This window comes from Peromyscus californicus, unplaced genomic scaffold, assembly GCF_007827085.1.
Source record: "Peromyscus californicus insignis strain IS unplaced genomic scaffold, ASM782708v3 Scaffold_18__1_contigs__length_77618521, whole genome shotgun sequence".
NCBI classification, from domain to species: Eukaryota; Metazoa; Chordata; class Mammalia; order Rodentia; family Cricetidae; genus Peromyscus; species Peromyscus californicus.
In genome coordinates, this window is record NW_026294480.1 from 34,116,596 (window position 1) to 34,140,582 (window position 23,987).

General features: G+C 42.7%; 1 long non-coding RNA gene across 5 annotated transcripts in view; it reads right to left on the reverse strand.

The window, feature by feature from the left end:
• Nucleotides 1-535: 535 nt before the first annotated feature.
• Nucleotides 536-23,987, reverse strand: part of LOC128113481 (uncharacterized) — a 29,145-nt gene continuing 5,693 nt past the window's right edge. For 2 of the 5 annotated variants that reach the window (XR_008219491.1, XR_008219494.1), the window contains 2 exons: nt 23,917-23,967; nt 15,695-16,243 (listed from right to left, as the gene is read on the reverse strand). This is a non-coding gene — a long non-coding RNA (uncharacterized LOC128113481). Of the gene's footprint in view, nt 2,344-15,694; nt 16,244-16,282; nt 21,528-23,916; nt 23,968-23,987 lie in introns of those variants that run through there. The other 3 variants (XR_008219490.1, XR_008219492.1, XR_008219493.1) reach the window with 2 other exon arrangements.

The window sequence follows — 23,987 nt, forward strand, 5'->3', positions numbered from 1 at the left end:
TGTAGGAGTTCTTCGTGTATTGTGAATACTAAACTCTTATGTTACAAGGGAAGAATCTCACTGGAGAGCACTTGCCTACCAGGTGCAAGGCCCTGGATTCCATCCCTAGAATGACAAAAGTAAATCTATCAAAACCCTTATCAGACACATGGTTTGAAAACCTTTTTCTCCCATTCTGTAGATTTTCATTTTACCTCTTTAATGTCCTCTGATGCATAAACAATTGTTAATTTTGATAAGGTTTAATTTATCTTTTTTTCTTGATACTGTTTTTATAGCACATTTAAGGATCCAAAGTCATGAAGATTGCCTGTTTCCTTCTAAGAATTCTATTTATTATTATTATTATTCTATGTGTCTTTTACATCATGTATCTTGATCCCATTCATTTCCCTGTCCTTTCATATCCACCCTCCTCCCCTGCACTCCCCCCCAATAAAACATTTAAGAGAAAAAAGGAAAAAATAAAAAGGGAAAAATTAAAAAGGGAAAAAATTAAAAATCTCATCATGGAAGCTGCAGTGTGACAGAGTAAGTCATGTTCTAGATCCCTTTGTCCATATATCTTTATTTGCATGTGTTCATTGCAAGGAGTCATTCATTGTTCTGATATAGGTGGAGTTTCTCCCAAATAACCACCCAGAGGCTTAATATTAATTATGAAAGCTTGGCCAATACCTCAGGCTTGTTACTAACTAGCTTTTACAACTTAAATTAACCCATTTCAATCAATTATGTGCTGCCACATGGCTTATTGCTTATTACCTCATTTTGTACATGTAATGCTCCCTCTGTGTCTGGCTGTCAACTCCTCTGACTCTGTCCTTCTTCTCAGCATTCCCTCTGGCTCAATAATTCTGCCTAGCTATCAGTCAATCAGCTTTTTATTAACAATGAGAGCAATAAATATTTACAGTGTACCAAGATTGTTTCACAGCATTTCCCTCTTTTTGTCAAATTAAAAAGGAAAGGTTCTAAGTCTAATGTAGTAAAACGATATAGAACAAAAAATAGTTATCAAGAATTATAGTTACAATGTCCAGTCCATTTAGCAATATTAGAGATAATACTCTATTATCTAACTTATCTTTGTGAGTCTAAAGTTTTATACCTAATTTACCTTTTATCATAACTAAGGAAAACTTTAACTATGACTATCTAGTCTTGAACTCCATCAAAGACCCCAGAAGGGTGAAATGTTACCTAACAACAGAGACATCTGGCTGCCTGGACAGACACCCACAGTTCTTCTGTAACATTGGGGCATTCACCTTTGGCCTATAGGCCTAGTATGTCTGACAGACTTTTCTGAGAAGCAGAGAATTTTGAAGGACTGTCCTATGTTGTCTTTGCAAAGTTTGGCAGTCTGTGTGTGTGTGTGTGTGTGTGTGTGTGTGTGTGTGTGTGTGTGTCCTGCTGGTCCAGTTTGGACAATACACTGTCAGCAATTGAGGCAAGGGCAGTTTTTTTTCCCCCAAATGTCTAACTTTTTCTGTAAAGAAAACAAACTCCCTATGGAGTTTCTTTGATGTCCATCATCCTCTTTTGAAGCAAATTGGGGCTGTCAGGAGCAGACATGCCTCACTGTCATAAAAAGCCTTGGGTTATTAAACATATTAAATGCCATATTCTGCAGGTCTTTGAAGTATTTGAAGGCCATCTATCTAAATATATCTATTTAACCTTGAAAACAGACCTAATATGATTACAAGTTTGATTTTTATAGGTGACTAACTACTAACCTGTATTTCTTAATTATACATTACATTTTTAAATGAGCTGTATAAGCATAATACCCCAAACAAGAGTAGAAACATGCATACAGTATAACAAAATGAACTTTAAATTCTATCAATATACCAAAATCCATACCAATGTAAAATATTTTGAGATTAATAGTTATTTTTGGATTAAAGTACACTCAATAATCTACCCTTTTATCTCATCATTTCTATATCATATTCCCCTCTTTTCCTTTAGAAAGAGGTCTTTGAATTTAACTCCTTTGTCTAGCCTCCTTTTTAAAAAAAAAAAAAACTATGACCAATAATAACTTATAACCAACACTCTTTAAATGATGACAAATATCCATAACCAATCTTGTGGGCATTGTTTTCTTTAGATGGCTTCTTGCTGTCTGGGAGCACTGGCATCTTTGGGGGAACCTTGAGAAAATGAGGATAATTGTTACGTCTTGGCTGGAATAGTTTGTAAGGCTGGACCAGCTCAGCCAGCATCCTTGAAGCTGTTTTGGATGCAGAACTCTGAGGAGACTGTAACAGAGGCATCTTGATGCTGGATTACCTGGGCCATTTGTTTTCATTGGTGTCTGGTCCGCTTGTTCTGAAAATACATAAACTTTTAAAGGTAACATATGTATCTGTATTAATACAAGTACAGGCTATGTGTTGTGCACAAGTTAGCCAAAGATGATTTTTTTTTTGTTTTATGTTTGAGCAGGTAAAATATACATTATGTGTTTGGTAGTCTTTCTAGGTTTATTTCTTTATGTCTATAGTCAAGATTTTTCAGGGGGTCTTCCCCAATCAAACCTGATCCATATCAACGAGGAATGAATCCACAGCCTCTCCTTTCCTGTGGAAATAAAAACATAACCTCTCCCCCAAAGTAACATATCTTTTGACTTCCATTTTGAAGTCAGGGCATTTTTAAAAATATATATGTTGGTTTAATCCAGCAGTATTCATAATCCAATGTGTCTTAGCAGCTGTCATTCCTTCATTAGCAATCAGAAAATTCAAAGACAACACAATAACATACAGAACTGACACCCCATGTATTTTCCATCTTTGCATGACTTTTTTGTTTATATTACTTTATTCTTTCTTTTTTTTTTCCCTGGGACTCACTTGGTAGTGCAGGCTGGCCTTGAACTCACAGAGATCCACCTGGTTCTGCCTCCCGAGTGCTGGGTATTCTTTCTTTAAAGACTTTATTTTATTATTTTTAAACTATTTTTTTCTGTGACTGTCTATAGACCATTTCTCTTTTCTCTCCCAAGTCTATGTACATTTTTAAAAACACTGCAATTGGTTTAGAGATTTCTTTCATCTGGATCTGTCTTTACTGTGTGTCTGTAATCTTTTCTGTCTGCATGAGCAAAACTGAGACCACTGTGCAGCTTAGATCACGGCTTGCTGGCAGCTGACTCCTTCCCCCTTGATTCCCCCAGAGCTCAGTGCTATGGGATGTTCTGTATTACATGTGTGTTGCTGTGATTGGTTAATAAATAAAACTCTGATTGGCCAGTAGCCAGGCAGGAAGTATAGGCGGTACAAGTAGAGAAGAGAATTCTGAGAAGTGGAAGGCTGAGGCAGACAGACTGCAGCCACCGCCAGGACAAGGAAGATGTAAGGTACCGGTAAGCCACATGGCAAAGTATAGATTAACAGAAATGGGCTAAATATAAGAGTAAGAGCTAGACAATGGTAGGCCTGAGCTAATGGCCAAGCAGTTTAAATAATATAAGCATCTGTATGTTTATTTTATAAGTGGGCTAAGGGATTGCCAGGGCTTGGCAAGACCCGGAGAGAAAACTCACAGCTACAGCCCAGACTCATGGCGGAAGTACCAGTGGGAACCATGTTTACTGACAGCTCTGGGAAGGTTTTGGTTCTATGTTGCTGTAGGTGTCTCCACCCAGTCCTACACCATGTAGCAATGTGCTGCCTGCTTCTCATAAATCCCACACAAGTGCTTGGCAGCAGGGCCTCCCAAAAGAGCCATGCCTCTGTTTGTTGTTAGCACTGAGTTTACCCAAAAGAAGGTTGTATCAGGAAGTTGCATTTGACTCTGTTTGTGTGTGTTTAGAACCTTTTGTGAGTTTTGTTTGTTTGTTTGTTTCTTTTTGTTTTTTGAAACAGAGTTTTTCTGTATGTAGCTCTGGCTGTTCTGGAACTCATTTTGCAGATCAGGCTGGCCTTGAACTCACAAAGATCCACCTGCCTCTGCCTCTCTGAGTGCTGGAATTAAAGGCATGTGCCACCCTGAACCTTTTCTTAAGCTTTCTCAGGTTTTATGTGGATATATATGTTCCCACATTGAATGCCATACCTTGGCAGAGTTTCTCTGTGTCTTGACAGTTGCTCCCAAATAACCACACAGAGACTTATTATTAACTATAAATGCTCAGCTGATAGCTTAGACTTGTCTCCAGCCAACTCATTTCAATCAATTATGTGATACTATGTGGATTATTGCTTATTACCTCATTTTGTACATGTCCTGCTCCCTCTGTGTCTGGCTGGAGACTCCTCTGACTCTGCCCTTCTTCTTCCCAGCATTCTCTCTGCCCCAATAATCCTGCCTAGCTATCAGCCAATCAGCTTTCTATTAACAATTAGAGCAATACATATTTACAGTGTACAAAGATTGTTCTATAGTATCTGGTTTGAGGCCTCTGGTTTCTACTACACTATCGATGCTGGATCCTCACTAGGACTCTTCCTGAGTATCCTGTTGTTGCCCTGTGTTGTGGAGATCTTGCAACTTTGGGTCTGCAAGTCAGGTTCCTTCACATGCTCTGGCAGGTGGATGTTGGGGCGGCCCAAGTTTTAACCCTGGGTCTGGGCTTGGGTAGCTAAGGGTTGGTCTGCCAGATGAGAAATGGGGACAACTCTCCCATGTTTATAATTTGGGGGCTGGCTCACCTACACCTGCGCTAATAGAGTTGGTTCTCCTGCTTTTATGACCACAGGGCCAGCTCTCCCACCTGCCCCGGGTGATGGTTTTAGTTCTTATATTTGTCGTTAATTCACTCTGAGCTGCCTTTTATGAGTTGGAAGCAGGAGTCCAACTGGGTCCTTTTGCTTGTGCAAAACTATTTGTTCCCACACTGTTGGCTGGAGAGATGTTGAGGGAATCCCTGCAGGTTCCATGCAGGGGAGCAAACCACCAGAAGAGATAAGAATGAAAACTCCATCAACTTGGATCAGACTTTGGGGAGTCTAATAACAAGCAGTTTATTCACAAGGTATGTAAGCCCAGTATAACTTGGAAAAAAAATGTTTCCCGGTGCAATACAATCCCCATTGCACAAGGAAGCATAATTACATTGAAACTCAACTTGGGGTACGTGTCATTTCCTCCAAGAAGATGGGTTCTGGAGATAGGCTACCTGTACTAGCTAAAGTGACTGAGGGTCTGGCCTGATCTTGATCATACAGATAGTATAGAGGTCATTTGGGATATTAGTGACCTCTGTCCTGGTTGTGGGAGGTTGGGGGAGCCTCTGGCTATTGGGTCATTTAGATTACTAGCCACCTCCAGTCTTGGTTGTAGGAGCTTCATATGACCTGGCCCACCAGATGAGGCAGATTACCCGGGCTGTTAATCACTTCCAATTCTCAGCTTTCAGAGTGGTAGGACAAGTTTTTCATCTTTCCCATTGGAAAGACAATCCTGCATACTTAACATTCCTTGTTTCTCTGGAGACCTGTGGGCTCCAGGAATTTTGTACTATGCTCCCAACAAGATGTCTTATTTATTTTGTGAGTCTAGAGAGCAGCACAGGGCTTTCCCTATGGTCTACAACCAGCAAATGCTGCAGATGGCAGGTTCTTCATGGATGTGCTTCATAAAAAGATGTTAAGATCTCTGAGAAGTTTTGTTATGAAAACATCACAGCACACTTGAGAACACCCACTCAGGACTCTTGAGTGATGGAAACTATGTGCTCCTTTCCAGATCAACTCTTTGCTAACTTGGACAAGTTCCTGAGCCTGAAAGAACTGTCTATAAGTCTAAATGGCATTCCAGATGTACTCTTGGTCATCCCGGGAGATTTCTCAAACCTCCACCACATGGAGAAGTTATCCATCCAAACCTCCACAGAGTCTGACCTCTCCAAACTGGGTAAGAATGGTGCTTGGATGTCCCAGGTCATGTGTCAGCTGGAAAAGCTACTTGGTTAATAGTTGTTAGAATCATGAAATCATCATTAGTTAAAACTTCTGTGAGCCTGACAGCATGAACCGTGTCCATGGGAAGGTGTGGGAATAGCATTCTTCCTCATTAAGAGGGCAGATATTTATTTGTAACCCCGAGTCTCTAACATGACTTGAATTGTTCTGAGCTCTGCACAAATACTAACTCACTCTTCAGACCACTGTGTGAGAGAAGACACAATGATTATTGCTGATTCTCAGCTGGGGAAATTGAGGTCAGCGATTGCTCAGGTTTATCCAGCTCAGAGAAGGTGTGACTCCAAGGCCTGAGTTTAAACTCCCAACACACTTCCTCTCCAAGGCAGTGTGTGGAGTTCTTCTCTTTTGCTGTTGTTTTAGTGGCACTATGCAGATTGCCTGCTGAGGGAGGAAATCTGACTGGGGGCAACCTGAATCTTCCCTCCATTTCTCTCCATCCCAGCCTCCTGTTGATGGACAGCTGTGCAGACATCTTTCTAGAACATGTCATTTAGCAAAATGACTCAGGCACTGTCAAATTCTTAATTTGTTAAACCCTGAACACTGAGGACAAACGAAATACAAACTTGGGACTGACATGCAGGTCAAAAAGTCACTCAGGCTGGGCATGGTGGCTCATGCCTCTCATCACAGCACTTGGGAGGCTGCCGCAGGACTATCACAACTTCAAGCCAGCCTACCTATGTGGTGATTTCCAGGCCAACACGACCCACAGGAAAAAAACCCAACCAAACAACAGAAAAATTCTGTCCAATGAGATGGGTCAGTGGGTGCTTACTGCCAAGTCCAATAACAGGTTGGGTCTGTGGGATCCCATGGCAAAAAGACAGAACAGATTTCCCCCAAAGTTGTCCTTTTGCACCCCCCCACACACACACACACCACACACACATAGCAAATTATTTAACTAAAAATATATTTAAGTTGTGCTTCAGAGTTGTCCCCTCTTTTATATGACTCTACAGAATTCCTGCTGCGTCAGGGCAGTGTGCAAACACAGAGACATCAGGGTGCTGATGCCGAAAGTGAAATATGGAGAAGAGAAAACTGATCCAGAGAGGGTCAGGAACCTGCCCAAGGTCTTCTGCTCACGAGTCAGTGACAGAAGCTGAGCACACGCCCGACATGGCCCGAGCACTAGATCAGTGCGTCACTGCCTGTTTAATGGTGTGGCTGGAGATTATGGACTGAGAGGCCAGTCTGGATAGGAATTTGTAGCCTTCCCTAATTTCTGAATATCCTTCGTCTTTTCCAGTTAAATTGATCCAGAACTCTCCAAATCTTCATGTTTTCCACCTGGAATGTGATTTCTTTTCGAACTGTGAGTCTCTCATGACTGTGCTTGCTTCCTGCAAGAAACTCAGAGAGATTGAGCTTTCTGGACAATGCTTTGAAGCCATGCCATTTGGTAAGAACTATAAGCTTACAACTGTGACTTCCGATGCTCCTGTGCAAAAAGTCATTAAGTACTCTAGAATTAAAAGTCTGCTGATGTCACAGAAACTGTGACATCACCTGACTTCAGTGTGTCTTTCACAACAATGAAGTGCATCTGTGGCTACTATGTAACCATTTCCTTTTCAGAATTGTTTCCTCTACTCAGTCATAGTAATTCAATCTGAATATTATATCACCTTTCATCACTTTTGAAACACTCTTACCTCAGTGGTATTCCTCTGTGCCACAGGAAATGTATCTGAACTAACTATATTTCATTTTCCCTTTTCTAGTCACCACTTTGCCAAATTTTGTTTCTCTGAAGATATTGAATCTTGAACGCCAACAGTTTCCAGATAAGGAAACATCAGAAAAGTTTGGTGAGTTTATAAACAGAGTTTCTTAATGTATTCTTTATCCTCCTCCTGATCCTCTTCAGTGAACCTACAACAAAGCAAGCTGTACACAGTTGTCCCTTGACATCATGGCAGCTGGGTCCAGGACCTCTGCTGATGTAAACACTAGAGGATCCTCACTCCATGATATAAAATGGTTCAGTGTTTGCCCATGACCCTACACATCCTCCATATACTTTAAACCATCTCTCAATTACTTATAATGCTAATATAATGTAAATGCTATGTAAACAAGTGTTACACTGTGTTGTTCTGGAAATAATGGTGAGGGGAAAATGTCTATATGTGTTTGGCACAGGCACGATTTTTAAAGATTGAACCTGTGGTTGGTGGAATGTGCTGATACAGAGGGTCAGCTGTACCACCTATGCTGGTCCTTAGGAGGACACCATAGTGATGCTCAATATCACCCCCAGATGCCATCACTGTTGGTCCCACACATCCTCACACTTGATCTCATTAAATGCAACATTCTCAGACTCACTGACCTCTTAGGAGAGAATTTGGTCCTGATAGCACTGTGTAACTTGATAGTCTGACACACACTCCAAATATGCAATGTCTTTTTTGTTTCAAAGGTTTCAGAATACATACTAAAACTTCTATTTAGTTTAAGAAACCTAATCCGTGATAAATCAAATTGAACAAAACAATAAGTGTAGAGAGTTTATATGCTTTTTTGAGTTATGAAATGTTTAGAAAAGTAATGTGCTTCCATGGGAAACACTAGCAGGTTAAAAAAAAGTGGGGAGACAATGGTGATATGGGGTACAGAGCTCTGTCTTCACACTACTTCCCAGACTTTAGTGTGCATAAGGAGAGCCTGCACACGCCCACCCCCGCTCCCCTCTTCCCTTGTGTGGAGGCAGCTGCTGTGTGCTTGCTTTGATTCTGGAGGTGCTGGTAGTCAGGTATGGTGAAGCAGCTTTGGTCCTGGAGGTGCTGGCAGTCAGGCATGGTGAAGCAGCTTTGGTCCTGGAGGTGCTGGCAGTCAGGCATGGTGAAGCAGCTTTGGTCCTGGAGGTGCTGGCAGTCAGGTATGGTGAAGCAGCAGAGACAGCATCAGGTCACTGTCACACGTCACAGGTTAACTGTGTAAAATGCACACTGACTAGAATGACAGTCAAGTTTCCCCACTGCTGGAGAAGAAACTTACAGATATTAAAATGGGAGGCTGGGCAGACATAAGGAAGCAAGTATTTGGATTCCTGTGTCCAGCTTGGAGAGAAGCCTTAATGGAGTGAATTGCTTCTCCTTTTTAAAGAGTGCGTATAGACTGTCACTGTGAATTTGAGGATTTTCCTCATCGAGGTCTGCCGAAATGACAGACTTTTCAGGAAAAAGGCTTGGGAGGTAGCTCAGCAAGTAAGAAGCCTGGCGCCAAGGTTGACGACCCGAGTTCGATCCCTGGGACCCATATGATGGAACAAGAGAGCCCCCTTGTGCAAGCTGTCCTCTGACTCTAAACCTCTAAACCCACACCAGGACACACACATGTCAACACACACACAATAAATACATACAGACGTAATTTCAGTTGTTTTTTAAATGTCTGGAAGAAAGAAAGAACCATGAATTGGAAATACTGGTGCAGACTGGGTTTGTTAGCCCATAAACATACATAAATCTATGTCCATACATAGAAATCTAGGTTTCTATACACAGGAATCTCTCGGGACAGTCACATGAGACCAGAATGCACTTTACGAGTAACAGACACCAGTGCTCAGCTGCTCATTTCTTTTCTATTTTGAAGTTTTGTTTTCTGTACCCAGAGCTGGGATAATTTCTTTCAGTGGGTAGACATCTTAAATACACCATTTGAAAAAGATCACTTAGAACCTGACAGTGGTGGTACATGCCCATAATTCCAGTCCTGGGAGGGTGAGGCAAGGGCATTATGAGTTCCAGGCTAGCCTGAGCTATAGAGTGAGACTGTCTTTTAAAAGCCAAAATGAATTATTTAACCCAACTAAATGAAACTTCTGTCCTATGCACACTAATATAACTAGTGTCAGTACACATTGAAACTGAAATTCTATACCCATCTTTGCTGGTGTAAGCAGATGTGACAAGGACAGATCTTCATAGGTGTTTCCACAGGTGGCTCGGTAGAGCTGCTGGCTACCATTCTTGCTTTATGTTTATAGAAACAATGGAGCAAAACCAAGGCCAGTTATTGAGTATGTTTGTGACTGTGTGCATATGTGCATGTCAGGGGCATGGAGATGGAACCCAGGGTCTCAACCACACTAAGCAAGTGCTGTGTCACTGTGTCAACTGCCCAAATCCCTGGACTTGATTTCTAAATACCCTTTCCCAAAAGAATCAGTCTGCGGAGACATGGTTCATTTGAGGACTGACACAGGGAAGCCGAAGATAAATCTGGAACATTGGTCCATGCCAGAAAGTTTTCAAAATAGTTTCTGTGGGGCCTCGGAAGTCGACTTAGTGATCACGTGTTGTACAGCGTCCTCTAAGCACGAGTGAACTTGGGGAGGAAGGCTGCCCTAGTGGTGAACCATGCTTTAGTGCTCAGTGTGGGTCTCCTCAGCGTGGAGTCACTGGGGTGATGGCAGGAGGTGGGATGGTAAAGAAGGGTGTGGGGTGAGGGCTTTGTGGATTAGAAGAGTGAACTGTGGCCAGAGGAGGCCTGACTGTGGGAACAGAAGTGGAAATGGAAAGACCTGGACCTGTGTGAAGAGTCAGGTTGGGGGAGGATGGAGGATCCAGCTGCAGAGAGCAGCAGGGAGCAGCTGTGTGCTGACCCCTTCTCCTTTCCTTGGAGAGGACAGTGACAAGGAGAGCCTCTGCTAGGTGGGGCCTCCTAGACTGCAGAATGTCTAGGTCATCAGCTGCTTGCTCATGCTGGGACTACTACTGAGGATGGCTTTGTGGTGTCTCCCACAGCACAGGCTCTGGGTTCTCTCAGGAACCTGGAGGAACTGCTCCTTCCCACTGGGGACGGGATTCACCAAGTGGCCAAACTGATTGTCCGGCAGTGTCTGCAGCTTCAGTGTCTCCGAGTTCTTGCCTTTAAGGAGACTTTGGATGACGACAGTGTGATGGAAATCGGTGAGTTTCCCTCAGGGAAGGGTTTCCCCCTGTGTGGAAGCAGTGGCTTCATTGGAGCTGTGTGCTGCAAATGTCTATACAAACATCTGACCTACAGACTGTTCAACCTACCTCCTCATTTCCACTCTCCCACTGCTTCCTCTCATGCCCTTCTGCAGATTTCGGTTCATCCTGGTCAGACTGGGCAGGCCAATTGCCTCTTTGGGACCTATAGAAGCCATCTTTGCTGGGCTTCACTCATGTATGCTAGGCCAGTGTTCTACACTTCACCGTAGCCCAGGAAGGTCTGTAGGACACTTGGTGTTTCACCAGCCTGGCAGGATACTCTTTTTGTTCTTTAAGTGTTTACAATATGTATAGGAAGGTGTGGAAGTCTGCAGATAAAGCCGAACAAGATTCTCTAGTTCATGGTCTTGGGAATTTTGTTATCTGAGTACATTTAAACCAGGGTTAGAACACAGACCATCTCCAATGCCAGAAGTCTAGGTCCCATCCCTAAGTAAATAATGAATTAATTGATCTCTGCCCCTTGTCTACCTTCCTTATGGCTCAAGTTTGCCTTTATATCTTGAAGCTAGGTACACAGCACATTCGGAGCTGTGAGATCTTTCTGGTCGACCAGGGTTCCTCACCTGTGACGCCACTTCCTGCCTTACTCTCGCTGCTTGTATATTAATAATATAGGCATCCAGCATTCTTTCCATGTCTTTTTCCTGCTTTTAAATCTATGTCCCTAATTTTAACGTGAGTCTCTTCTACAGTTACATAGTTGAATCTAGGAAGGAGTTCTGTTGGTGAAGCACTTGCCTAGCGTGCACGAAGCCTTAGGCTTGATCCCTAGCATAGCACACAAACAGGCGTAGCAGTTATAGTGGTACACATCTGTAATGCCAACACTCAAGAGGTAGAGGCAAGAGGACCATCATCATCCAGGTCACCACACTCCCTGCCCACATAGTGAGCCAGGGGCCAGTATGTGCTACAGGAGATCCTGCCTCAAAACAATCAAAAACCCCACTATCACCCAAATAATAAATGGTACAAATCTGAGGTTGCAGAGAGGGCTAAGTCTGTAAAGTATCTCCAGTTCATGCGGGAAGTGCTTAGTGTGAGATGCAGCAAGCTCCCAGGAGGGGGCGCTAAGGAGCTGAGGACAGGAGAATCCATAGCACTTAGTAGCCAGGCAATCCACTGGAATCCTTGAGCTCCAGGTTCAGTGTAAGACTGGTCTTAAAAAGTAAGGTGCAACTGAGAGGACATCCATCACTCACTTCTGGGCTCCACACACACCCACACATACAGGTGGATCACACACATACAGAAATTTTAAAACAAAAATACAATCCATTCATCTTTTTTTTTTTTTTTTTTTTTTTTTTTTTTTTGGTTTTTTTCGAGACAGGGTTTCTCTGTGTAGCTTTGCGCCTGTCCTGGAACTTACTCTGTAGCCCAGGCTGGCCAATCCATTCACCTTTTATTTACATTGAACATATTTGTAACTACAGTTGAATTTTTACTTGTTTTTTGAGACAGTGACTGTTGATTAATAGTTCAGCCTGGACTTTACCTTGCTATGTGGCCCTCAATGGCCCTGAACTCTTGCATCAACCTCCCCAGAGCGGAGATGACAGGGGTGTGTGAGCCCTCTGTGTATTGTTATTTGGTATTGGTTTCTTTATTTCTTCCATAGGATATGTGGGTTTTTTCTCTCTTCTTTTTTGCTTCCTACATTTATTAGCTTCTTAATTACACATTCTCTTTTTCTTCAGGGGGTGGTTAGGTAGAGTCTACTCTATAGCCCAGGCTGGTTTCAAACTCACGATGTAATTCAAGTTGGCTTTGGATCCATGGCCATCCTTCTATTTCAGATTTCAAGGCTTATTGTGGTCATGCATAGCTCCAGCTCTACATTTTTCCTCTTTCAGTGTTATCTTGGATAATAAAATTTGCAATTTGGATAATATAAATTAATATATGAATGCACACTTTTACCACTTTATGAGTCATGTAGGTGTTCCTGGAATATTTAAGTTCTATTTATCTGGGTTGTCAACTCGGCTTAGCAGGTAAAGGGCTTACTGCCAAGCCTGAAGACTGAAGTTTGATCCCACATGAAAGAAGAATTGACTGTCTCTTTCCTTCATATCCATGCTGTGCCTGTGAGCACACACACACACACACACACACACACACACACACACACACACACACACACAGTAAAAATACTTAAATTACACCCTACATTCTTCTCCTACCTCTTGCATGTCATTGATTTTGGATTCTAAAGCATTTTGACTCTTCAATTAGTATTTTAAACAGTTCTGGGCTTAGTATTCGCAAACTAGATTTGCTTATTTTATTTTTTAATGTTGGTGTTTTTGAGACAGGGTCTCCTATGTTGCCCAGACTGGTAACAAACTTGCAGTAACCTTCCACCTCTGTGTCCCAAGTGCTGGTGTTCCTGTCTCTGTGCCTGCTGTATTGATTCCCAGCCGCTGGCTGTTGCTCCTGAGCCTCCCATGTTTCCATTCAGCAGGGTCCTTTTCCTTCTGCTGAAGGGCTGTTAGCATTTCTTCTACTCTGGGTCAGCTAGTCATGACTTCTCTCCTATTTTAATGATATGAAAATGGCTTTTGCCTTCATCTTTGAAATACTTTCCCAGTGCATTCTTTTTAGAGTTACTTTACTTAGGTTTCTGGCCTGTATCATTTCTTTTGTTTAGTGTCCATTCTCAGAGTTTTCATATGATGTCCTTAAGGGTGAGGTGTCTTTTTCCCCAACTCAGTAGCTTTTAAGATTTACTTTCTGGGCTGGAGAGATGGCTCAGAGGTTAAGAGCACTGACTGCTCTTCCAGAGGTCCTGAGTTCAATTCCCAGCAACCACATGGTGGCTCACAACCATCTGTAGTGAGATCTGGTGCCCTCTTCTGGCCTGCAATCATACATGCTGTATACATAACAAATAAATAAATCTTAAAAAAAAAAAAAAAAATTTACTTTCTTTCTTTTTTTTCTAACAGAGTCTCACTATATAGCCCAGGCTGGCCTAGAACTCCTAATCCTCCTGCTTTGGCATCTGGAGCAGCTGGAGCTAGAAGCTTTGCTTTGTGGCAGTGGACATACACTTCATTTTGTCTTCCCAAAGTCCATATGTTGAAGTCCTAACCCCAAAGTGATTGCATTAGGAAATAGGGGACTAGTTATGGCCACCAAGCCAACTAAAACTGAGTTCAGCATGACTGGGTAACTATTCTACCTGGGGTCTGAGGCTTGACAGCTTTTCATCAGCTTTAGGGCATTCTTAGGCAATGCATTCTGCCAAATTCTCCCTCGACGTTTCCTTTCGCATGCAGCAGAACTCAACCTGATTTGGGGCCAGGGAAGGGTTGTGGAGGTGAGGTTACCACTAAGACCTTCTATACGATGGTGGAGCCGAGCAGGGAGAGGAGACATTGACATTCTGAATAGTAAAACCACCTGTGTCCTAGAACCAGGTCCATTTGAAGAACTTTTAAAAATCAGCATCTAAGTGCCTGGAGTGAGAGGCAGGAGTTCTAAAGGGACAGGAGAGGAAAGGAAAGGTCCTGCTGTGGTGGGCTTCATGGGTGTGTGAGAGACGTTGGATTTCATCTTGTGACTGCTCAGCACTGTTACTTTATAATGCTATTTAAAGTGCTAATTCCAGGTGTGGTGGCACATACCTGTAATCTCAGCACTCAGGAGGCAGAGGCAGGCAGATCTCTGTGTAAGTGCAAGGACAGACTGGTCCGCACAGTGAGTTCCATGCCAGCCAGAGCTACATAGTAAGAGTCTGTCTTAAAAAAGTGAATGAACAGAATAGGACACAGTTCTGAGAATTCACACCAAAGCCAAACCAGTGCTAGGTGCCCACGTCCAGTCATGGACTCCGGTTGAGACCTTACCCTAGCCTGCACTTCCTCCAGAGCTCTAAGTAACTAGGAAGTCATCTGGGCAAACTGGAGAGCAGTCACAGTGAGAGGACATGCTTTAGGACTGCCACCTTCCGTTCTCTGCAAAAAGGGAGACGCTGTTGCCACCATTTCTCAGTCCCCTATAATGTGACCTGTTCCACAGCTGTGCCCTGCCTTGGCATGTCCTCCTGTGAGACCAGAAGAGAAGTCCACATTGCCCAGAGAGCCAAAATTCTGTGCTGGACTTCCTGGCTTCTGCTTCCTCCAAACTGCTAGCAATTTGGCCAGGTGGTTCCCTACCAACCAAGCAGCTCTTGAGGGTTTTCAAGGAATGATCTCTAAAAAAATGTTTAAAGCCAAGCGTTGAAGCGCTTGCCTTTAACCCAAATGTCAGAAGGCAGAGGTAGGAAGATGTGAGTCCTAGGCCAGCCTCATCTACATAAGTGAATTCTAGGCCAGCCTCATCTACATAAGTGAGTTCTAGGCCAGTCTTATCTACATAAGTGAATTCTAGGCCAGCCTCATCTATATAAGTGAATTCTAGGCCAGCCTCATCTACATAAGTGAGTTCTAGGCCAGTCTCATCTACATAAGTGAATTCTAGGTCAGCCTCATCTACATAAGTGAGTTCTAGGCCAGCCTTATCTACATAAATAAGTTCCAGGCCAGCTAGGGCTATGTAAGTAGGACCTGGTTTTGGAAAAATGCTGAGCAATCTCCGCTTTCATTGGTGGTTATGAGGTTACTTATGATAACCTTGTAAGCTTTACTCAAGTCCTTGGCATTTTGTCTTCATAAATATTTTGGTTTGTTCTCTTTCCAGCCAAGGGAGCAACCAGCGGAGGTTTCCAGAAACTTGAAAACTTAGATATTTCAAAGAATCACAAGATTATAGAGGAAGGGTACATTTCTTTCAAGCCCTGGACAACCTGCCAAACTTGCAAGTGCTCAACATTTCCAGGCATCTCCCAGAATCCTCCATTGCCAAAGTCAATAGGAAGGGGCGAAAAGGAACATTGATCTGTGTAAAAGTCACAAGGAAGGCACATTTGATGGAGGTAAGAAATGGCCAGTTTAAGGATGAGTCAGTCCCACCCATGATGAAGCACAAGCTGACTTTAGCACAGGATGCAGAGGACTCTTTGCAGAGATGCTCTTTAGTCTTTGCAGGGCTTCTGTAGAGTCACCAGCCTTGGTGTGGCCATGCTTGCTCACACCATCTCCCATCCATTGTCGATGTGAGGAAGAAAGTGGGCTTAGAGAAATCTACTTTTGTTCCAGAGGCTTTTGAGAGTTACATATATTATGACAGCTTTATCATTTTGTTGGGAATCCAGTCCGTTTTATGTGATTTGATCTTGCAAGGATTCCTGGGTATATTAACTTGATTGTGATAATTGCCATTTCATACTGGTCACTGCTCGAGAGGTGGTGGGACCTGGGAGAATGGAGTCAATAAATGAAGTGGACTACAATCTCATGCAATAGCCAGCTTTATTCAGAGCATCAGATAATTTATACTCTGGGGGTTAAGGGAGGTCACCTAAGTAAAGTTCTCTTGTGTTCAAGCCGTAGACAATCACAAAAACAAGCTGCGTGTGGCAAAAAAAAACATGTTTTTCTACAGAAGAGCAGTTCTCAATTTGTTGGTCAAGACCATTTGGGGGTCAAATGACCCCTTCACAGCGGTCACCTGGGACCATCGGAAAACACAGATATTTACATTACGATTCATAACAGTAGCAAAACTACAGTTATGAAGTAGCAACAAAAACAATTTTATGATTGGGGGGTCACAACATGAGGAGCTGTATTAAAGGACTGAAACATTAGGAAGGCTGAGAACCTCTCTAAAGAGGCAAATAAAGGATAATTTAAGCATTTAATTGAATAACAACAGTAAGCAATAATGAGTAATCTGAAGTAAACTCAGTCCTATCTGCTATACCTAGGAGGAACACAAAGACACATTCCAAGAACAATTCTGTGTTTTGAAGAAATCACAAGCACTCAGAATTCTCCTCACACGACTCTATTCTTGGACCATGTCCCAACACATAATGCATATAAGAAACACCTATGTACTTTAAATATATATGCCTTTTTTCAGTTATCCTACAATAAATCTTGGAAAAAGATTCCTAAAGTTAAAAATAAAAAATAATTTGCATTGGTTATCTCTGAGTACTGAGGTAGGTGGTCTTAATTATTTCCTCCCTTTTGTCCTATTTTGTTTTATAAATTGCCTGTTATTTTAATATTTAATATAAAAATTCAAGGTTGAGGTGTAGTTCAAAAGTGTGTGCCTACACAGTGTTCCTGAGATCCTAAGCACAATCTCCAGCACTGCTGAAAATACATAAGAAAATCAGTATAAAATTAAGTAAGGCCTGGAGAGATGGCTCAGCAGTTAAGAGCACTGGCTGCTCTTCCAGAAGACCTGGCTCAGTGGTTAAAAGCAGTCATGGTTCTTGCAGAGGACCCAGGTTCAATTCCCATCAGTCCCATGGGAGTTTACAGTCATCTGTAACTCCAGTTCCAGGAAATCCAACATCCTTTTCTGGCCTCTTGGATACCAGTCAAACACATGATACACACATATATATGCAGACAAAACACCCATGCCCATAAAACAATAAATAAGAAAAGAAAAAAAGAAACATTTCTAATAAGAGTTCAATGGTTCTGATTTATTCCTCAGCACTTAAAAAGGAAAAACAAAACTACTGAAATGTCTATTTCTGGTCACATACTCCATATCCCAACTCTGACTCCTTCAAATGGGCTGCTTTTCTGAACATCTGCTTCATTTTTAAGTTTAAAAAAAAAAAAAGCAAAACAAAACCAGGAAGTCAATTTTATATCAAAGAATAGTACACATAGAGCACAACTGAAATAAGTAACAATAACTGTAAACTCATAAAAATAGATATTAAATATGATTTTACTAAGCTAGAAAACAACTTTCATTGGAAGAGTTCTTTACAAGCACGGGTGAGTGTTCTTTCATGCTTACATCCTCTCCCCCAAGCTTTTATCTCTTCCATCTCACTGAAACAGCTGTTTTGGCATCCCCAGCGACCTCCACGTTAGTACGTTCAGTGACTGTGTTGTGGCCTTCATCTTACTTGTCCTGCTACCAGCATGTGAGCTACTACTGATGGGCGAATCACTGGTCTCTAGGAAACACCTGCTTCATCTGACCTTAGAGCTTCACTCCTGGTTTCCTCCTCAGACAGCTACAGCTCAGTCCTCTGCTGTTCCTCTTTTACCACTGGGGGGCATCTGAGTTCTCCTGACTGTGTGTGAGTGCACTTCCTGGAACACCTCATCCAGCTGAGTGGTCAGAGGCTCCTACTGATGGAGGTCAGGTCATGCTCTACCTCTGCCTCACTATTCCCCACTGGCCTCCCAGCTATAGGGAAATGCTCTCAACCTCACAGTGGCCTATGTACGGCCTGACCCTTGGCCCCTGCTCATCCCCATCTCCTTATGCTTCCTCTCACTCTGGCCACTGGCCTCCTTGCCTGTCCTTGACTATTCCACACACATTCTTAGGCAAAGGCGTTGCTGTTGCTTTTCCTAGGATGTTCCCTCATGCCATGGTTTGGAAATGCCATCCCTACTGTGAGCTACTAGGAATGGGAACTTAATCTACTGTGCTTACAGCTGGGGCCTTTGGAAGGTATTTAGGATAAGGTCATCAAGATGAAGCTCCCACTGAATCCTAGTGGCTTCCTGAGAGGCCAGGTATGAACACATACACAAAGCACACAAATCATGCTCATTGCCTCTTGCACTATTATGACTGATTCAAGCTCAGCACACTAGACAAAATCACCAGCCCTGATCCTCCAGAACTGTGAGCCAATATAAGCTTTCTAACCACCCCCTGTAGGCTATTTTCCATTGTGTCTGAGATGACAGAGTGCATGTGTATGCGTGGGTATGGATGCCCATGTCTACGTGCCAAAGGTCACCACGGGTGTCTTTGTCACCGCCTGCACTATTCCCTTGAGAACCTGGAACTTGGGGCTTTGAGGCCAGGCTGATGGCCGACAAACCAGTGATGCTCTTGCTGTCCCTCTGCGCTGCCCTTCTCCCACTGAGCCATCTCCACTGCCTATTGTCTTTAGTTCAGCCTTCCCTTTGTTGTTACTGCATTAGATGTGGTCTCTTGTTGGCCAGGCTGGTCTTAAATGATGAATCCTACCACCTCAGCTTTTCAAGTAACTGGTGCTGTATCATATGCCAACATACAAGGCATCCTAGTTTCACCAAGAGCAACTCCCAGCACTTAAAAAAAGTTGAGTATTTGCCAGAATGAATAATGTCAGTCCAAGTAAATGTATTGGGTACTAAAGGGAATTAAAATTAATGTTAATGTCTAATATCTGGTTGGAAGTTAACTGGATATATTAGTAATTAAATTTAACTTGCAAATTAACCAATTAAGCTGTGCCAAATCTATAATAGCCAACTGTCATGAAAGGTAATATTCCCTCTAAAAGCTCAAGTCATATTTTGCAAAGCTACTTACTAGATATTGACTATTCATTAATTTAATAATACTTACTTGACAGCTAATATGCTAGGCGCATAGGGAGCTTAGTTAATTTAGTTTACCTACTCAAAACTTAGGAAAGGAATGGCATTTACCATATTGTTTTTATGGTAGTGGAGATAAAACCCAGGGCCTTGGACATGTAAGGCAAGCTCTACCATGGGCTCCATCTCCAGCTCAACAGAGCTGATCTCTTAACCTTTTCCTCCAGAGGTGAATGAACCAGGGAGAAGCCTGAGTGCTTGACACCAACCCTCACCACAAGACTCTAATGAAGGTACACACGGAACTGCAAGGCCACGATGGGAGAGAACGGTAAGGGCTGTGGTGATATATTGTGTACCCTAATAAGATTTGCCTGAAAATCAGAGAACAGAACAAGCCACTAGATTAAACATAGAGGCCAGGCAGAAGTGGCACACACCTTAGCACTCAGAAGGCAGAGATCCATCTGGATCTCTGTGAGTTCAAAGCCACCCTGGACTACATGAGATTGACTCAGTCTAGGAGAAACAGAGCCAGGCAGTGGTGGCACACACCTTTAATCCCAATACTTGGGAGTCACAGCCTTTAATCCAGGCACTAAGAAGGAAGTGATGGCTAGGCAGAGAAAGGTATATAAGGCATGAGGAGACAGGAACTAGAGGTTTTTCAGGCTGAAGAGTTCAAGAGGTAAGACGTGGCAGTGGCTTGTTCCTTTGTCTCTCTGATCTTTCAGCATTACCCCAATATCTGGTTCTGAGTTTTATATTATAAGACCTTTTAAGATTTGAGCAACAAGGGGCAATTGGGTCAGGCAGGAGGTAAGGAGGTGAGGTGAGGAGGTAAGGAACATCAGGGGGAGAGAGGGAGACTAGAAAGACAGACAAGGGAGGGTGCAAAGAGAACAATACAGCTTCTAAAAGACAACACAGGTGTGGTGCTGGGGATGTCTTTCTGTACACTGTGAATGTGTTGCTCTGATTGATAAATAAAACACTGATTGGCCAGTAGCCAGGCAGGAAGTATAGTATAGGCAGGATAAAGAGAGAGGAGAATTCTGGGAAGGGAAGGCTGAATCACGAGATGCAGCCAGCTGCCGCCGCCATGAGAAGCAAGATGTAAAAGTACAGGTAAGCCACAAGCCACATGGTAACTTACAGATTAATAGAAATGGGTTAATTTAAGATATAAGAACTAGATAGCAAGAAGCCTGCCACAGCCATACAGTTTATAAGTAATATAAGTCTCTGTGTGTTTACTTGGATCTGAGTGGCTGCAAGAGCCAGGTGGACACAGGAAAACTTCAGCTACAGTGTGGTGGTACTGCCTGTGACGTCAGCATTTGGGGGCAGAGTCAAGAGGGCTGTAAATTGCAGGAAACTCAGACTGCACAAAACTCTTTCAAAAAAGTGAAGAACAGGGCTGGTGAGACGGCTCAGCAGGTAAAGGCACCTGCCAACCAACAACCTGGATTCAATACCTAGAACCTACACAGTAGGAAGAAGAGCCAAGACTTCACAAGCCGTTCTCCAACCTCCAGATTTGAGCCATGGGAAACACACACACACACACACACACACACACACACACACACACACACACACACACAGCCATTCTCCGACCTCCAGATTTGAGCCATGGGAAACACACACACACACACACACACATAACCCAGAACTCACCTTGATTCCTGGCTAGCCAGTGTAGACCCTGTGATACGAACTAGCTTTTGTTTCCCAATCCTAAATTATCAATTTGTCCCACCTTCAGAAATCACCCTTTACCCAGGTAATAAGTCTGAGTAGTTTTCTTCCTGTATCTTTAAACAGACTCAACTTCACTGTATATATCCCAAAGGAAAATATTTCAAAAAAGGACTTTATTTGTTTGTAAAGGCATGAGTAAAAATCTCGACACACTAAGGAAGTTACAATTGTACAGGTGTGCTCAGTCACAGCTTTGGCAGACTGACTTCCACGTGCTCACAGTTCCACCATTCTGTTCCTCAAAGTGATCGTGCTCTAAACACACCCCACTGGTGAGCTAGGCCCAGACCCAGAACGGGAAAACACTGGTGATGACACCACTCAGCCAAGAGTCCACAAGATGACGATGAGACATCTGTTCATATTGACCAGGGACACCAACATACCACCTCCTTGGCAGAGAGCTGAACCTGAATTTGAAAGAAAAAAGTCTAGGCAGTCACACAATATTTAAAAAAAGAAGAATTTTCTCGTGTGTGTGTGTGTGTGTGTGTGTGTGTGTCAGAGACAACTAGTAGGAGTCGGCTCTCTCCTTCCACCCTGGGGACTGAACTCAGGTCATCCCCTTTGCCATCTTTGGGGCATCTTTTTTTCTTTTTAAGATTTATTTCTTTATTACATACACAGTGTTCTATCTGCAGGCCAGAAGAGGGTGCCAGATCACATTACAGATGGTTGAGAGCCACCATGTGGTTGCTGGGAATTGAACTCAGGACCTCTGGAAGAACAGCCAGGGCTCTTAACCTCTGAGCCATCTCTCCAGCCCCCCTCTGAAGCATCTTGTCAGCCCCTAAATCTTATTTTTATACTGAATGCAAAGAATAAAAATATGCTAATATAAAAATAATAGTAACTTTAAAAATTAAGGAATACTAGTATTGATCTTTTCTATTAGAATTTAAAACATACTACAAATTATCAAATTATGTGTTAAACTTTTCATTAAAAAGTAGTAACTGCTACAATCAAATGAGCATTTTTTCAATACAGTAAAACTAAAAATTAGTCACTCAGAATTACAATTTTAAGTGTCTCGAGTAAAAAATGAACTAAAAATATTAGGGCCTCTAGAAAGTTACAATAAGAACTCTACATAAATAGCCACCATTCCAGAGCCATGCCTGTCTCCTTCCTGCCATGATGATCACAGACTAATCCTCTAAAACAGTGAGCAAGCCCCCAGTTAAATGCTTTCTTTGTAAGAGTTGCCTTGGTCATGGTGTCCCTTCACAGCCACAGAACAGGGACTGTTGCTAGTTTTCCTGCCTGGCCCACAGTCAGGACAAATCTCTCTCACCTGCCAGTCCCACAGCCACTCAGACTCGACCAAGTAAACACATAAGACTTATATTGCTTACAAACTGTATGGCCGTGGCAGGCTTCTTGCTAACTGTTCTTACAGCTTAAATTAATCCATTTCCATTAATCTATACCTTGTCACATGGCTCGTGGCTTACCGGCATCTTCACATGCTTTTTGTCATCGTGGCAGCTGGCAGTGTCTCTCTGCCTCAGCCTTCCACTTCCCAGCTTTATTCTCCTCCTTGTCCCGCCTACACTTCCAACCTAGCCAATGGCCAATCAGTGTTTTATTTATTGACTAATCAGCAACACATTTGCCATACAGAACATCCCACAGCAAGGGACTAAGACAATAGATAATGCAGTGTATTGTACACTGCATCATTTATCAAAGTGGGAGCGGGGTGTCCTGGAGAGACGGCTTAGTGGTTACTAGTACTTACTGCTCTTGTTAGAAGACCCAGGCAACTTATAACCACCTATATATAACTCCAGTTTCATGGGATCCAATACCCTCTTCTAGCCTTGAGGACATCAGGCATGCACACAGTACATAAACACACATGTAGGCAAAACCTCCAGACACACAAAAAAGTTTAATTTAAAAAGTGCATGTGGGGCTGGTGATAGGGCTCAGTGGCAGAGTGTTTGCTCCCTACATGTGTGAGGCCCTAGGTTCAATCCCTACTGCCCCAACTCCCCACAAAAGCAGCAAGCCTGACTGGCCAGTGGCCAATGACACTGCAATTATCCTCACACCCTAAACCAGATTCTAAACCAGGTGTGATACTGCGTATCTATAATCCTCGCACTCTGAGACTGAGGCAAGACAACATAGAGCTGAAGGCCAGCCTCAGAATCTTTTCTCATAAAGCATGTTTTGCCCACATAACCAAACCAACCACCAGATATTTGGGAGATGACACTTTGACATCATGAAAATTTGATTAAGTGGGGATAGTTCAATATTTAATCTAATTTTCAGCAGTCTTTAGTGAGGCTGGGGAGAGAGCTCAGCAGTTAAGAACACTTGCTACTCTTCTACATGACCCAAGGTCAGTTCCCAGCACCATGTCAAGGAGCTGACAACTACATGTAACTCAAGCTCCAGGGGATCTAACACTCTCCTCTGGCTACACATAGACACACACACACACACACACACACACACTTGAAAAATAAAATGTCAGTGGGGTGGTGGTGGCACATGCCTTTAACCCCAGCACTCGGAGGCAGAACCAGGTGGATCTCTGTGGCCAGCCTGGTCTACAGAGTGAGATCCAGGAGAGGCACCAAAAAAAAAAAAAAAAAAAAAAAAAAAAAGCTACACAGAGAAACCCTGTCTCAAAAAACCAAATAAATAAATAAATAAAATGTCTTTACTGAAGTTTTACATAAACTTTTTGACATTTCAATTTTTAAATATTCAAAACACTCATTTCCACAAGCTATGAAAGTTATGCAAAGGTAAGATTAGTTCTTACAATAACAGACTTACTGTTTAATTTGTATGTGAGCGCTTTCCTTCTTTTTTATTTTGTCTGAAACCCTGTAAAGAGCAAATGAAAA